The following is a 17,398-nucleotide window of genomic DNA, read 5'->3' as shown; positions in this document are numbered from 1 at the left end:
ATGTCATTTTAACACAAATAAATAAAAACATACCCATAAAATTTATTTTAAAGAAAGCGACAGTAGTATATCATAGGTTTTTCCCATTACTTTGGGAATAACTAGAGGTATTTCAACATTTAGTAATTCTTTTTGGGCTAATAACCTACTTGCAGTTTTCAAAAATTATATTTTCTTTCAATTACAAAAAAGCTGGAAAACACCTTTGGGAAACAATTGGAAATGATTGTTTAAAAGGTAAACTTTTTTTTTTTTTTTAATTTTGTGAATGGTTGGGGCTTCCCCATCCTCACCAGCAATACATGACTCACTTTTGTCCCCAGCACATGCTTTCAGAACAAATACAGACCACAAAACTGATTATCTCACAAGGCTCCTGTGATACAAACTCTTCCCAAGTTCCTCTCTCTACCCCTGCAATATGGAGGAGCTCCATAAGGAACACAGTGTTTCTTGGGGTGTCTGGGTGGCTCAGTCATTTTAGCTTCCGACTTCAGCTAAGGTCATAATCTTGCGGTACATGAGTTTGATCCTCAAATCAGGCTCTGTGCTGACAGCTCAGAACCTGAAACCTGCTTCAGATTCTGTGTCTCCCTCTCCTCTGCCCCTCCCCCATTTAGGCTCTGTCTCTTTCTCCTTCAAAAATAAATAAGCATTAAAAATTAAAAAAAAAAAACACACAGTGTTTCCATTTGGGGCAAACTTCTCATCCCACACTCTATATCTGACAATACATGAGCATTGTATACAAACAATCCCCAAGTTACGATGGTTCAACTTAACAATTCTTTTCCTTTACGATGTTGTGAAAGTGATATGCATTCAGTAGAAATCAGGCTTAGAGTTTTGAATTTTGATCTTTTGCTGGGCTAACGAGATGTGGTACAATACTCCCTCGTGATGCTGGGCAGAGGCAGTGAGTTGTAGCTCCCAGTTAGCCATGTGACCACAAGGGTAACAATCAGTACACTTGTAATCATTCTGTACCCATACAACTATCTGTTGTTCACTTTCTACAGTATTCAATAAATTACATGAGATACGCAACATTTTATTATAAAATAAACTTTGTGTTAGATTATTTTGCTCAACTGTAGGGTAATGTAAGTGTTCTAAGCAGCTTTAAGGGTAAGTTGAGCTAAGCTATGATATTTGGTAGTATCAGTATATTAAATGCATTTGTGACTTACGATATTTTCAATTTATGATGGATTTACCAGGATGTAACCCCATCATAGGTCAAGGAAGATCTGTATAATATATTTATATGGAAAGGGTCTCTTCGGTCATCATGGATCATTTACTGGAGATGTTCTTCCCTCATAAGCATGGTTTAATAGTAAAATATAAAATTAAAAGTTTTAGTTTGCAGTGATTTTTCACCCTTTGGGCTGAGATAGCTTTAAAAAAAAGGCAAACCTTGAAAACATCTGGAGTTGAGTTCAGAAATTAGAACCAGATATGCTCCCTTATCCGTTTTTTTCAGTTCATATGATTAGCCTGCCAGAATGGTGAAAGGGAAAAGTTTACTAATTTATTTTTGTTTTGTTTTTGAAGAAATAATAGAAATATTTTAATGCTCAAAGTAGTTATGAGTCTTTTTTCAAAAAAACACCTGAAATAGTTATCCATGAATATATATATATTATAATTAATGTAAATTTTAGATATAGCTAGCACAATTACAACTCACATTCAGAGGATTTGCTTAAGGGTCTCCTCTAAGTAGCAATAGCCAAACAGTATAAACTGCTTATAGATTGATTCTAAAACCAGTTTTCCAAATAATTTATGTTATATGGGTTCCTAAACAAAAACTGAGAGAGCAAATAACCATTTGATTTGGTCATGTTATGTGTTAGTAAACATCCCATTCAGGATGCCATCATAAAAGAGCAACTCGAGTTTTTGTTTTCTTAAAACTTCACTAGTCAAGATATACACAGAAACTTGTGGGAAGGTAATTAATAGGATTCTTAGTTGGTATTTATCATTTACGAAGCACTATGGAGCCCATTTTATTTCGCACTTATAATAACCTTAAAGTGAACCAAACACATATTTTTCCATGCAACAGATGATAAAATTGAAATCTGCAAACGTAGTATGTTACATAGTTACTTTCATGAAGCCAATAAGTATTAGAACCTAGAACTTCTGTATCTTAGATCAGAGCTTTTTCTATTATTTCATGTTATTTTTTTGCATGATGAAAAACCAAAAACTGAATCAGTAATTGGCTGGTACTAGACTGTAACTGCCCTCAATCCTAGAAAAAAATCCACCTAGGTGAAACATTAGCATTAAATATATATATATATATATATATATACACACACACACACACATACATATATATATATATATATATATATATATATATATATATATATATATATATTGAGGCACCTGGGTGGCTAAGTCAGTTAAGTGTCTGACCCTTGGTTTTGACTCAGGTAATGATCTCACAGTTAGTGATACTGAGCCCTGCTTTGGGCTTTGCGCTGCCTGTGAGTACCCTACTTGGGATCCTCTCTCTCCTCTCTCTCTCTCTCTCTGTCTCTCTCTCTCTCTCTCTCTCTCTCAAATAAATAAATAAATAAATAAACTTGAAAAAATAAATAAAAGAGCCTAAAGCCAATTTGTGGTTCTTAAAAAATATATATTAGGGCACCTGGGTGGCTCAGTCATCAAAGCGTCTGACTTCAGCTCACGGTTCACGAATTCAAGCCCCACGTCAGGCTCTATACTGACAGCTCAGAGCCTGGAGCCTGCTTCAGATTCTGTGTCTCCCTCTGTCTCTTTGCCCCTCCCCCACTAGCACTCTGTCTTTCTTTCTCATTCTCAAAAATAAATAAACATTTAAAAAATTATATATATATATATATATATATATATATATATATATATATATATATATATATTGCACTTGGAATATCTTTGTGATAAGGAACCCATTAAATCTGGAACTCATTACTTTGATGAGAAATCTTTATTAATGGATTTTTCTAATTGGCTTGGTAAGTATGGTTTCATTTTCTACATTTTTAATTGTTTTACATGTAAATTTCTCCATAATCTTTCCTTTTCAAGGAATTCTGTGGTCATAAAAATAAGTCCTTTACTCATTTAAATGCTGAAAGAGAATTAAATTGTCTAATACATATGCTACATTAATAAGATTTATTTTCATTTTTTTGATGGCGGATGGAAAGTCATCTTTTAAAATCTGCTCTACATCTTACAAATGAGAAAATTGAAATAGAGTGTTTCCTTTTTTAAAATAGGGTTTTCTAAGTTTCACGGTGGAATAGCCCTTTGACTATTCTGTTGAAGTCAGTTCCAAAGTCTCATTCTAGTACTAGATTATCATGTGTTCCAAAGTGAACATGAGCTCTGGAACCTTTTTCCTTTTTCTTACTCCCTCCCCAGTTAATGGATAATCAATCCTGTCTCTTTATATAGGATTAACAACAACAGTAGCAGCAGTAGTAATAACAATAGATGTCTCCAGTATAATAATTTAGTATTACCAAGTGTGAAAAAGCAGTAGATGGGATGAGAAAGTCACAAAATAACGATAATGCATACTTTTTTACACTTTACAGTATATGTAATTTGGCTTACTCCTCAAAACCTATGACATAAGCAGTGAAATTTGTATTCTTTCCATGTTAAAGAAATAGAATAAGGGCTCAGACAAGGTTCCATGGACAGTAAATGGCAGAGTTGTATTAAGAACCCATGCATCTGTACTCTACTGTGAATTTGCAAAGGGGCACTCTATCAAATTCTCTAATTCAGAAGCTAAATTCAGTTTGAATAGACAGGTGAGACAAGTGTGGACCAGTTTGAAATTCAAGAGCTCTGAATTCCTGTCTCTACCACATCTAGCCTGATTTAGTACTCTCCAATTAGCATGACCTCATAGTTAAGCATGGGCTCTAGAGGCATCCAGACCTGGCTTACAGCTCCATTCCTCCACTTACTAGTTTGATGAGCTTCAGCAAGTTAGTTTCTCTAAGCCTCAGTTTGCTCATTTGTAGAACAACGGTTGTTATGAAACTTACATAAGGTAACAAATGTAAAATTCTTGGCCACAATATATGTGTTGCATAAATCATTGCTACTAGTATTTTACCTTATCCTGATTTCTCTTCTCCCAGTAATGCTCAGCAAGTGATAATATGTATATCGAAGTTTCTTGGAGGAAAGAAAATGAAAACCAATATATAGGTTTCATTACACACAAAATGTTGAACATATATGGAAACGTTTCCTCTGGGCACTTGCATTCTACCCCTTCGACACCTTGGAATTATTGTAGGGTCGTTGAATCCAGACATACATGAAGCATTTCTTTGAACTGGATAAACAATATGTCTTATATAGCTATATGACTCCATCTTTTTAATCTCTAGGGTTTTGATCTCATAATAAAATTTAAAATTTACTAAAATTATTTATTGAATTCTATTATAAATTTTCTTGATCAACACATGGTTATGAGTATCCTTATAGATGAAGTAGGAAAGCATTGCTTTGTGAAAATATTTGACATTATTCAAAAGGGATAGGAATCAATGTTACTTTCAAACCTCAATCAACCTGAATTTGTACATATCTCTCAAATCAGGTGGCCCAATTTGATATGGATTCTTAGAGGCTAGAGGATTCCTTTTCATTTTTGGGTTAGATCCATTTCCTACAACAAAATATATACCAAAAACTGAATCAAGATAATGTTTATTTAAATAATTGTCATTAACAATTTTAAAGTGTATTTGTGAGAGAAGGAGAGAGAGAGACAGAATGTGTACACATGAGCAGGGAAGGGGCAGAGAGATGGGAGAGAGAAAATCCCAAGCAGGCTGTGCACTCTCAGTGCAGAGCCCAGCACGAGACTTGATCTCATGCACTGTGAGATAATGACCTGAGCCAAAATGAAGAGTCTGACACTAAACCTACTGAGCCACCCAGGCAACCCCCATCATTAACAATTAATGTTCTGTTTTTTCCTTGTCTCCTTTTAATTTTGTTATCATCCAAAATTGTAGGATTGAAATGCAGTAGTAGCAAATGAATGTAAGAAACTCATTTGTAATTCCAAGGGATTCATTCAAAGACACCCTAAAGTCTTTATATTAGGTGGTGATGACTTCAGCAACATTCTTATATGCATAAATTCAGAATATTTCTGTACCATTTTAGCATGCTCTCAGTAACAATGAATAGAAAACTCAAAATGGATGAAACCTTAAGGAAATTATTGACTTGCATAGCTGGAAGTTCAGAGGTAAAGTAAATTTCATAGGAGGCAATATCCAATGGTTCTGGTCGAATTCCCCTACAGTTCTCTCAGCTCTGTCCAGCTCAGGGTATGATCCTTGAGATGGATCAGGATGGCTTCAGAAGATACAAACCCTGCAAAAACAAATGACCATATACATGAGAATAAAAAAGTAGCTTTCAGAACTTTCTCATAAAAGAGAGAAAACTTCCCGAATTCCCTAGCAAGCTCCCCATTATGTGTCTTTGGTTAAAACTGGGTTGCATGCCCACTTGTGTAGCAATGCTTGAGACAGTAGAGTTGTGGAATTGTGGCCACCCAAGGTCAGTTTTACCTGTGGTACTTGGCTGCATAGTAAAAGGGTGATGAATAAAACAAAATTGGGATTCTCTTGGGGAGGAAAAGGGGAGAACACATACTTCTGTGTAGGGAACCATCAGTGTTCTTTGCCTCTTCCAATGTCTACCCATTCATTTTTCTAAGATGTATTAACTGAATTTTAAGATCCTAAAGCACAAATAAATACTCCTGATATGCCCTTGGAAGAAAAGTATGAATGTTTTAAGTATTAAATAAATTGGCTTCAGCTACGAAATTCTTACACTGTTGGCAAGCATCCATGTCACATGGCATGGACAAGATTAAACTTTAATGGCTGGGATAAGTCCAAGTGTAGGAAAACAGGCCTGTGCAAATATGTTTCATGCACATATAATGGTGCATATTGCCTCTTAAAAATAGGAACCAGAAGATTTCATGCAAACTAATATTAAATAAGAAAAATGAGGTTTCCCATGGAAAGCACTCAGCTTTAGGATAGGCATGCAGGAGTGGCATGGTATTAAGATTTCTATAATGCCAGTTTTACTATGATCTATGGATTGATTTCAGCCAGTGATCGGTCCAGAACCCAGTAACAAAAAGAACTTTACTGGAAATGAGATTTTACTTACAAGTAGATTTATATACAACTGGTAATATTCACCACAATTTTTAAAAAATGAAAAATTAGAATTTTCAGAGCTGTCATGGCTCCAAGAGCAAAATAGAGCCTTTCTGGAAATGCTATTTTGGACCTTGATGACTGCATCAAAATAGGAAATATTCTTTTTATTTAGGATTTCTTTTTGTTCACTGCCCTATAGTTGTTCTTGGTGTGCTTTCAAATCTTTATCCCAAAGAAGGAATTGGATTTTTCTCTAAAACTAATGTTAGTTTGAAAAATGACTATTTATATTAATTGATTATTTAAATAGTTATAGAACAGGTACTATATACTCAGAAAGAATTATAATGGTTAATTCCTGTCCTAAAGAATTTAAAATCTAGTTGAGGGCATCAATCCAAAAAATATATAGAAACAATTAGTAAATAATAAAAAAAATAGCATTTGATTAACCACTAAATTTTGTCTCAGGGCATGTTGATGTAGAAAAGACCAGAGGAGGAAAATCATGCATTTCAGAGCAATTACAGAATCTTCACCATTACATGAACAGCTGTTGAACACTCCCCATATACCCAATATATTTAATAATATATCATTTAATCTCACAAAAACATTATAAATTACAATCATTAGCATCGATATTATACAAAGAAATCGAGGCTTTGAGAGATTAATTTGCCCAAAGTGGAAAGTTAGTGAAAAGCAGAATTAGGCATTGAGCTCATATAGTTAAATCCTACAGTGTTGCTGCTGTATTGTGCCTTCCTGGAATAAAACAAACTTGAGGAGCACTTTGCAGATTTAGCAGTCCTTAATCAAGGAGGACAGAGAAGGGTATTTTAGGCAGGGACACCAGCATGAGTGAAAGCATAGTTGCCAGAGTGTCCATAGTATATCCTGGACCCTTAAAGAAACTGCCCAGATTGAGTCCAAAGTTTGGACAAGGTCAAAGTTGAGGAAAAGATTGCACCAATCCAGTGGAGTTGAACTATAGAGATTAATAAAGCCATTGAGGAGTTTTGCAAAATAATTGCTCACTAGAAGGTAACTTCAAAATCATCTCCTCTCTTTCTCATCCTCAGCTGTAATCTTCAAACTCCAGAGGACTTGAAGTGAATCACTGGAGACCACCCAACATCTTTTCAGACACTTAGATTAAACACGAAAGTGAAGAAGTGTTCTTAATAGCTCGAAGGTTAATACTTTTCAAATCCTGGGTCAGACTACCCCAGGGAGAAAGGGAGAGACATTCTGGTGACCTGGAAATCCTGCAGCCCCAGGTGACCTCCCAGGGCTGCTCTTGCACATTCCACACATTTTGCAGTCTAGCATTGCCATGACAGCTTGAAAGAGAAGGCAGACACACACCATGTCAGAGCTAAAATTCTCCTCCTACTGGGAATGAAAGTAGCTCCAAAATTGAAATAGTTCCTTCATGCGTGTTTATAAATATGTGGGTAATCTCTGGGAGAAAACATAAAAGCTGGTCATTGTGATTGACTCTGAGAAAGATACCTCGGTGTTCAGAGGACTTTCAAAGAGAGGAGACTTACTTTCCATGACCAATCCTTTGTCCTTTTTCAATTTAGAAGGCTGTACGTGTTTTGTTTAGGTACTCACAAATATGTGTATTGCAAATGACTTCACTTTCTAGTGGCCTTTTTGCCTGTTTCATGATGCATTCAGAGTATAATTGCCAGTTAATTTTCCCCAAAGCATGGTTCCATCACATCCCACCTCTAGTCCAAAACCTTTAGACGTTGCCCATCATTAATAATAGCTAATTTACAAGGCTTGTAAGAAATGACTTACTGATATAGTTTATCTTTCACACCACATTTTGAAATAGGTTACACCTCATATGACAAGTAGTAAAATGGCATGTAGTGAATTTAAAAGGTTTGTTCAGGGCCACACCGCCAGCTGGCATTACTGCTGGGACTTCAGCATGGAATACCCGCCCCTTTCTGTGATATTCTGCTGCCTCTCACACATTGCTTATTGAATTAAATCAGACTCTTCAGCCTGCCTTTGATCTATTACCTTCCTTAGAAGTTTTCTCATACAAATCCCCAACACTTATCCTTTGTTCCTAAACTACCTGAACGCTAGTTTTTGAAATACCTCTCCCCTTCCTATCACTGTACCTCTCCCATGTCCTCTCTTCCCCGTGAGTTTGTCTCCCCACTTCATTCATCACTTACGAAAATCTTCCATGCCAAACCACGAATGGTCCTCTTTAATGCAACTCCCTCTGATTCTTCCATTGTTCCAACGTTTCCCTTCCCAGTACTATATTTGTACCACTCATAAAAGTGCGTGTTAATCTTAAATTATAGTTGAATTGTTTTCTCTTAACCTAGTGCAAAGGTGTCAACTCTGGGAACAAAGATCGTAGCTATCCATGTTCATATTTTCCAAATATCTAGCAAACTATGTGTCTTTTATCAAGGGCTCAAAAATATTTATTTAATTCTATTTGAGAATTGATTTTCTGGGACACCAAAGGTGTACTATAAGATGAAGTGAATTTTGGAGAGATCCCAGAAACTCATTTTACAACTGAGATCACAAACTCATATTTTGTGTCACTCTCTAAAATACATGTGTATTTTAAAAAATTTTTATTTATTTTTGAGACAGCATGAGCAGGGGAGGGGACAGAGAGAGAGGGGAGACACAGAATCCAAAGCAGGCTCCAGGCTCTGAGCTGTCAGCACAGAGCCCGACGTGGGGCTCAAACCCACGGATTGTGAGATCATGACCTGAGTCGAAGTCGGACGCTCAACCAACTGAGCCACCCAGGCGTCTCTAAAATACATGTGTATTTTGCTAGCACAATGTTTCTTTTCATGATTTAGTTTTTAATTTGAATTATTTTCCAGCATTTAAAATCAGGAGATTTGGGGGACCTGAGTGGTTCAGTCAGCTAAGGTCAGACTTCAGCTCAGGTCATAATCTCTTGGTCCATGGGTTCAAGCCCCACGATGGGCTCTGTGTTGACAGGTCAGAGCCTGGAGCCTGCTTCAGATCCTGTGTCTCCTCTCTCTCTGCCCTTCCCCCGTTCACACTCTGTCACTCTCTCTCTCAAAAATAAATAAACATAAAAAAATTTAAATCAGATGATTTCATGTAAAAATCTGGATTCATAGGTTTTCTTACAAATGGGAAAATCTAGCAACACTGAGTCTGCCCTACCACGTGACAAAGTTGGCTGGAGTTGGTAATACCTGTCCGTTTTTAATGAGGCACAGGCTGCCCACCATTCACTGCTGTCCTACACCTGGCTGGCTATACTGATTTGTAATATCTGTTGGATGCTATACATTTACACTTGCAATTCCTACTAGAAATGATGTTCCTTTTTCTTTCAGAAAAAGAAATCCCCAAGATTCATCTTCTGTTCCCAGAGCTTTATGCCCAGTTTAACAATGGCCTGGTGAAAGCAATTTTCTCAATCATCTTTGAAAGAGTAACTCACCCTCTTCATGCAGAAAACCTTAAGCGGAAGTGAAGCCACTTGTTACATTCAGGAATGTTAATGGAAATACAGGGAAATTCTATACACAGAAAGAAAACTGTCATTTGAACCACAGGATTTCACATTCAGACCCTGCCAGTGAAGCAACCTACTGGTGTCCCACAAGGCGGGGGCGGGGGGGGCGGGGGTGCAGGGGATAAAATGCAAGGAAGGTGACAGATTCCAGGGCCGGAATGGATCTAAACAAGGACAATACAATCCAGTGCTTTAATTACTTCTATGACATTCCTACCAAGCTGATTTCTAAAATCTTCAGCTCTCCAATGAGGGCAAGCCCATTTTAATTCTCACAGTTTGTGCTGCACAAGCATTGTCTCTCATGTGTAAGGAAAGATGACCTGAAAGTTACTATAACTTTCCCCCACTGGTCCTTCATTTCCCCTCTGGAATAACAAGAATCACAGGAGAAAGCCTTTATTAAAGGACTATGACCTTGTTACTTGTTCTATTCTTCAGGTGAAATACCTAAGGTTTCTGGTTAGTAACGCCCTCACAATTGCTAGTTAATTCTTCTCTGGTTTGTTACATTCCATCAAGATTTTTGGCAACCCAAACTAGACATAGCTTTACAGGTATTGTCTGGTCCAACAAAACATAGCAGAACTGTATTGAATCATATCATTACTATAACTTTATTTATGCAGCCTCAAAATTTAATTAGTTGTTTTGTCAGCTTCAGATCTCTGTTGACTCACATTGTGATTGCAGTCAACTGGAACGCCCAAGTTTTCTTAAAGCTCATCTTCACCATCATGTGCTTCCACAGTTGGATTTTTGGGCTTCTAACTTATGCCCGTTAAATCTCAGCATGTTTATATTGGCCCATTGTTTCAACCGTCAAAGTCTTTTGGGATTTTATTTGGGAATTCTCCCTTCTTGATTTCTGTCTCTGTGAATTTGATGTGTATGTAGTGAAATCTTTCCTCCAGGCCACTAGAAAGCATGCAGAACGGGAAAAGACCTGACTTAAGTCCTCCCTCTTGGTTTCCAGAGTAAAGCTGGTCCCTGAATATTTTGTTTGTTTGTTTTTAAATTTACATCCAAATTAGTTAGCATATAGGGCAACAGTGATTTCAGGAGTAGATTCCTTAGTGCTCCTTACCCATTTAGCCCATTCCCCCTCTCACACCCTCTCTAGTAACCTTCTGTTCATTCTCCATATTTATGAGTCTCTTGTGTTTTGTCCCCTTCCTGTTTTTATATTATTTTTGTTTCCCTTCCCTTATGTTCATCTGTTTTGTCTCTTAAAGTCCTCATATGAGTGAAGTCATATGATTTTTGTCTTTCTCTGACTAATTTCACTTAGCATAATACCCTCCAGTTCTATCCATGTTGGTGCAAATGGCAAGATTTCATTCTTTTTGATCACTGAGTAATACTCCATTGTATATATATACCAAATCTTCTTTATCCATTCATCCATTGATAGACATTTGGGCTCTTTCCATACTTTGGCTATTATTGATAGTGCTGCTATAAACACTGGGGTGTATGTGCCCCTTTGAAATAGCATACCTGTATCCCTTGGATAGATACCTAGTAGTGCAATTGCTGGGTTGTAGGATAGTTCTATTTTTAGTTTTTTGAGGAACCTCCATACTGTTTTCCAGAGTGGCTGCACCAGCTTGCATTGCCACCAACAATGCAAAAGAGATCCTCTTTCTCCGCATCCTCCCCAACATCTGTTGTCGCCTGAGTTGTTAATGTTAGCCATTCTGACAGGTGTAAGGTGGTATCTCATTGTGGTGTTGATTTGTATTTTCCTGATGATGACTGATGTGGAGCATTGTTTCATGTGTCAGTTGGCCATCTGGATGTCTTCTTTGGGGAAGTATCTATTCATGTCTTTTGCCCATTTCTTCACTGGATTATTTATTTCTTGGATGTTGAGTTTGATAAGTTCCTTTTAGATTTTGGATACTAACCCTTTATTTGATATGTCATTTGCAAATATCTTCTCCCATTCTGTCAGTTGCTTTTTAGTTTTGCTGATTGTTTCCTTCACTATGCAGAAGCTTTTTCTTTTGATGAGGTCCCAGTAGTTCATTTTTGCTTTTGTTTCCCTTGCCTCCAGAGACATGTTGAGTAAGAAGTTCCTGCAGCTAAGATCAAAGAGGGTTTTTGTCTGCTTTCTCCTTGAGGATTTTGATGGCTTCCTGTCTTACATTGAGGTCTTTCATCCATTTTGAGTTTATTTTTGTGTATGGTGTAAGAAAGTGGTCCAAGTTCATTCTTCTGCATGTCGCTGTCCTGTTTTCCCAACACCACTTGCTGAAGAGACTGTCTTTATTCCATTGGATATTCTTTCCTGCTTTGTCAAAGATTAGTTGGCCATATGTTTGTGGGTCCATTTCTGGGTTCTCTATTCTGTTCCATGGATCTGAGTGTCTGTTCTTGTGCCAATACCATACTGTCTTGATGATTACAGCTTTGTTGTATAGCTTGAAGTCCGGGATTGTGATGCCTCCTGCTTTGGTTTTCTTTTTCAAGATTGCTTTGGCTATTCTGGGTCTTTTCCGGTTCCATACAAATTTTAAGATTATTTGTTCTAGCTCTGTGGAGAAATCTGGTGTTATTTTTATAGGGATTGCATTGAATATGTAGATTGCTTTGGGTAGTATCGACATTTTAACAATAATTGTTCTTCCTATCCAGGAGCATGGAATCTTTTTCCGTTTTGTGTGTGTGTGTGTCTGCTTCAATTTTTTTCATTAGCTTTCTATAGTTTTCAGTGTTAGATTTTTCACCACTTTCATTATGTTTATTCCTAGGTACTTTATGGTTTTTGGTGCAATTGTTAATGGGATCGATTCCATGATTTTTCTTTCTATTGCTCATTGTTGGTGTATAGGAGTGCAACCGATTTCTGTGCATTGATTTTATATCCTGAAACTTTGCTGAATTCAGGAAGTAGTTCTAGCAGTTTTTTGGTGGGATCTTTTGGGTTTTCCATATAGATTATTATGTCGTCTGCAAAGAGTGAAAGTTTCACCTCCTCCTGGCTGATTTGGATGCCTTTTATTTCTTTTTGTTGTCTGATTGCAGAGGCTAAGACTTCCAATACTGTGTTGAATAACAGTGGCAAGAGTGGACATGCCTGTCTTGTTCCTGACCTTAGGGGGAAAGCTGTCAGTTTTTCCCTATTGAGGATGACATTAGCATTGAGTCGTTCATATAAGGCTTCTATGATCTGGAGGTATGCTCCTTCTATCCCTACTTTCTTGACGGTTTTTATCAAGAAAGGATGCTGTATTTTGTTGAATGCTTTCTCTGCATCAGTTGAGAGGATAATATGGTTCTTGTCCTTTCTTTTATTGATGTGAGGAATCACATTAATTGTTTTGTGGATATTGAACCAGCCCTGCATCCCAGGTATAAATCCCGCTTGGTCATGGTGAATAATTTTTTTAATGTATTGTTGGATCCGGTTGGCTAATATCTTGTTGAGGATTTTTGCATCCATGTTCATCAGGGAAATTGGTCTATAGTTCTCCTTTTTAGTGGGGTCTCTGTCTAGTTTTGGAATCAAGGTAATGCTGGCTTCATAGAATGAGTTTGGAAGTTTTTCTTCCATTTCTATTTTTTGGAACAGCTTCAAGAGAATGGATGTTAACTCTTCCTTAAATGTTTGGTAGAATTCTCCTGGAAAGCCATCTGACCCTGGACTCTTGTTTTTTGGCAGAGTTTTGAGTACTAATTTGATTTTCTTACTGGTTTTGAGACCATTCAAATTTTCTATTTCTTCCTGTTTCAGTTTTGGTAGTGTATATGTTTCTAGGAAATTGTCCATTTCTTCCAGATTGCCCATTTTTATTGGCATATAATTGCTCATAATATTCTCTTATTATTGTTTTTATTTCTGCTGTATTTCTTGTGATCTCTCCTCTTTCATTCTTGACTTTATTTAGTTGGGTCCTTTCCTTTTTCTTTTTGATCAAACTGGCTAGTGGTTTATCAGTTTTGTTCATTCTTTCAAAGAACCAGATTCTGGTTTCATTGATCTGTTCTACTGTTTTTTTGGTTTTGATAGCATTAATTTCTGCTCTAATCTTTATTATTTCCTGCCTTCTGCTGGTTTGGGGTTTTATTTGCTGTTCTTTTTCCAGCTTGTTAAAGCATTAGGTTAGGTTGTGTATCTGAGATCTTTCTTCTTCTTTAGGAAGGCCTGGGTTGCTATATACTTTCCTCTTATGACTGCCTTTGCTGTGTCCCAGAGGTTTTGGGTTGTGGTGTTATCATTTTAATTGACTCCCATATACTATTAATTTCTTCCTTAACTTCTTGAATAGCCCATTCATTTTTTAGTAGGATGTTCTTCAGTCTCCAAGTTTTTGTTACCTTTCCAAGTTTTTTCTTGTGGTTGATTTCAAGTTTCATAGCATTGTGATCTGAAAATATACATGGTATGATCTCGATATTTTTGTACTTGCTGAGGGCTTATTTGTGTCCCAGTATGTGCTCTATTCTGGAGAATGTTCCATGTGCACTGGAGAAGAATGCATATTCTGCTGCTTTAGGATGAAATGTTCTAAACATATATGTTAAGTCCATCTGGTCCAGTGTGTCATTCAAAGCCATTGTTTCCTTGTTGATTTTTGATTAGATGATCTCTCCATTGCTGTGAGTAGGGTGTTGAAGTCTCCTACTCTTATGGTATTAGTATCAATGAGTTTTTTTATGTTTGTGATTCATTGATTTATATATTTGGGTGCTACCACATTTGGTGCATAAATGTTTACAATTGTTAGGTCTTCTTGGTGGATAGACCCCTTGATTATGATATAATGCCCTTCTGCATCTCTTGATACAGTCTTTATTTTAGTCTAGATTATCTGACATAAGTATGGCTACTCCGGCTTTCTATAGTTGACCATTAGCATGATAGATGGTTCTCCATCCCCTTACTTTCAATCTGAAGGTGTCTTTAGGTCTAAAGTGGGTCTCTTGTAAACAGCATATAGATGGATCTTGTTTTCTTATCCATTCTGTTACCCTATGTCTTTAAATTGGAGCATTGAGTCCTTTGACTTTTAGAGTGAGTACTGAAAGATATGAATGTATTGACATTATGTTGCTTGTAGAGTTGGAGTTTCTGGTGGTGTTCTCTGTTCTTTTTTAGTCTTTGTTGCTTTTTGTGTTTGTTTGTTTGTTTGTTTATGTATGTATGTATGTATGTATGTATGTATTCATTTATATTTTCATCTTTCCTCCCCTCAGAGAGTCCCCCTTAAAATTTCTTGCAGGGCTGGTTTAGTGGTCACAAACTCCTATATTTTTGTTTGGGAAACTTTTTATCTCTCCTTCTATTTTGAATGAACAGCCTTGCTGGATAAAGAATTCTTGGCTGCATATTTTTCTGATTTGGTACATTGAATATATCCTGCCACTCCTTTCTGGCCTGCCAAGTTTCCATGGATGCATCTGATGCAAACCTGATCTGACTTCCCTTGTAGGTTAAGGACTTTTTTCACTTGCTGCTTTCATGATTCTCTCCTTGCCTGAATATTTTGTGAATTTGACTATGATATGCCTTGTTGATGGTCAGTTTTTGTGGAACCTAATGGGAGTCCTCTGTGTTTCCTAGATTTTGATGTCTGTGTCTTTCCCTAGGTTAGGAAAGTTTTCCACTATGATTTGCTCACATAACCCTTCAACCCGTATTTCTCTCTCTTCTTCTTCTAGGACCCCTATGATTCTGATGTTGTTCCTTTTTAATGACTCACTGCTTTCTCTAATTCTTAAATCGTGGTCTTTTGCCTTAATCTCCCTTTTTTTTCTGCTTCATTATTCTCCATAAGTTTGTCCTCTATATCGCTGATTCTCTGTTCTGCCTCATTCATCCTTACTGCCATGGCATCCATCCATGATTGCAGTTCACTTATAACATTTTTTATTTCATCATGACTAGTTTTTACTTCTTTTTATCTCCGCAGAAAGGGATTCTAATCTATTTTCAACTCCAGCTTACTAGCTAGAGTGATTTTAAATTCTGGTTATTGTGATTCTAAATTCTGGTTCAGACATCTTGTTTGTATCTGTGTTGGTTAAGTCCCTGGCTGTCATTTCTTCCTGCTCTTTCTTTTGGGGTGAATTCCTTAATTTCATCATTTTGAAGGGAGAAAAGGAATTAATGAGGTAGAAAAAATTAAAATTAAAAAATTAAAATAAAAAAATATTAATATTAAAAAATTTAAAACACACACACAAAAATGAATAAATGGTGCTAGATCCTAGGTGTGTTTTGGTCTGGGTGTTGAAAGTGGTTTGATAGATTAGAGGGAAAAAAAAGATAAAAGAAGGAAATTGAAAGTTTGAAAAAATGAATACACTGAAGTAGACTAAAATGAAATGATGGAAGTAAAATAGAATTTGAAAAAAATTACACCAAAGTAAAGAATATAGTACAAAAAAATAAAAATATTTTTAATAAAAATTAAAAATCAAAATGAATTTTTTTCTCTTTCTCTATTCAAGAAATAGAAAAGAAATGAAAAAGAGGGAAAAAAAGGAAATAGTTTGAAATTTTGAAAAAGTGAATACACTGAAGTAGACTAAAATAAAATGGTGGAAGTAAAATAGAACTTGAAAAAATTTGCACAAAAGTAAAAAATATAGTAAAAAGTTAAAGAAAAATATTTTTGATAAAAATTGAAAATAAAAATGAATTTTCTCTCTTTCTGTATTCAAGAAAAAGAAATGAAAAACAGGGAAAAAAAAGAAAGAAAATTGAATAGATGGACCTGCTAACAGACTGAAATATGACTGAAATTACTTCATTTTCCCCTAGAACTCAGACTATGAAGCGCTTTATAATCCATAAACTAAGGAGGTGGTGAGACTTGTGTTCTTGAAGAGCGAGGTTGGCCCGATTGGGCAGGACTTAGGGTAAGGGCTTCGTTCTCCACTACATGGCGCTGCTAGCCTACTGGGGTGGATTGTTGTGGCACTCATAGGTGCGAGTGAATTTGCGCGGGAGCGGTGAAAATGGCATCACCCAGCTACCCAGTCTCTAGTATTGGAACTCTGTTCTCCCCGATCAGCAATCATGCACCCGCCCTTTGTCTTCAGCTTTCATCCACTCCCCGCTTTTACACTGTCTGTGACCAAGCCCTGGTGGTACCTCTCTCCTGAGTTTTATCTCAGATGCAACTGTTTTTCCCCGCCTCTTACTTCTGAGGAACTGCAGCTTTGACCCGTTCTGCCCCTCTGTGGAGGGTCTTACTGAGCAATGGCTGAATGCTGGCCACACCCAGGAACACTTGCAGGACCATGCTCCTGCCAATGCCCAGAGCCTGTGTCCAGGTGCCAGCCTGCCCTAGAAAAAGTTCGTGAGATAGTGTAGCAGCAGCGTTTCAGGGATTTTGGAAAATCACAACACATCTGACACCAGACTTCACTCTTAATGACCTTGTTCCAGCACCAGCGCATGTGGCCATTCTCTGGGGTCTGCTGGGACCAAGTGGCCTCAACAGTCTGTACCAAGTGTCCTTCCAGCAGTGGAACCACTTTTCCCCATGTGGCCTGATAACCTCTGGGACCCCACTCTGCTCCTGGGGATTCGCCCTTCCCACCAGAACACTACCAGGTATCGAGCTGCAGAGTTACAGACTCTGCACTC

The sequence above is a fragment of the Panthera pardus genome, unplaced genomic scaffold (genome assembly GCF_024362965.1).
Source record: "Panthera pardus isolate Hobbes unplaced genomic scaffold, ASM2436296v1 HiC_scaffold_2, whole genome shotgun sequence".
Classification (NCBI taxonomy): domain Eukaryota; kingdom Metazoa; phylum Chordata; class Mammalia; order Carnivora; family Felidae; genus Panthera; species Panthera pardus.
The sequence above is the reverse complement of the archived record's forward strand: the minus strand, read 5'-3'. Positions refer to the sequence as shown.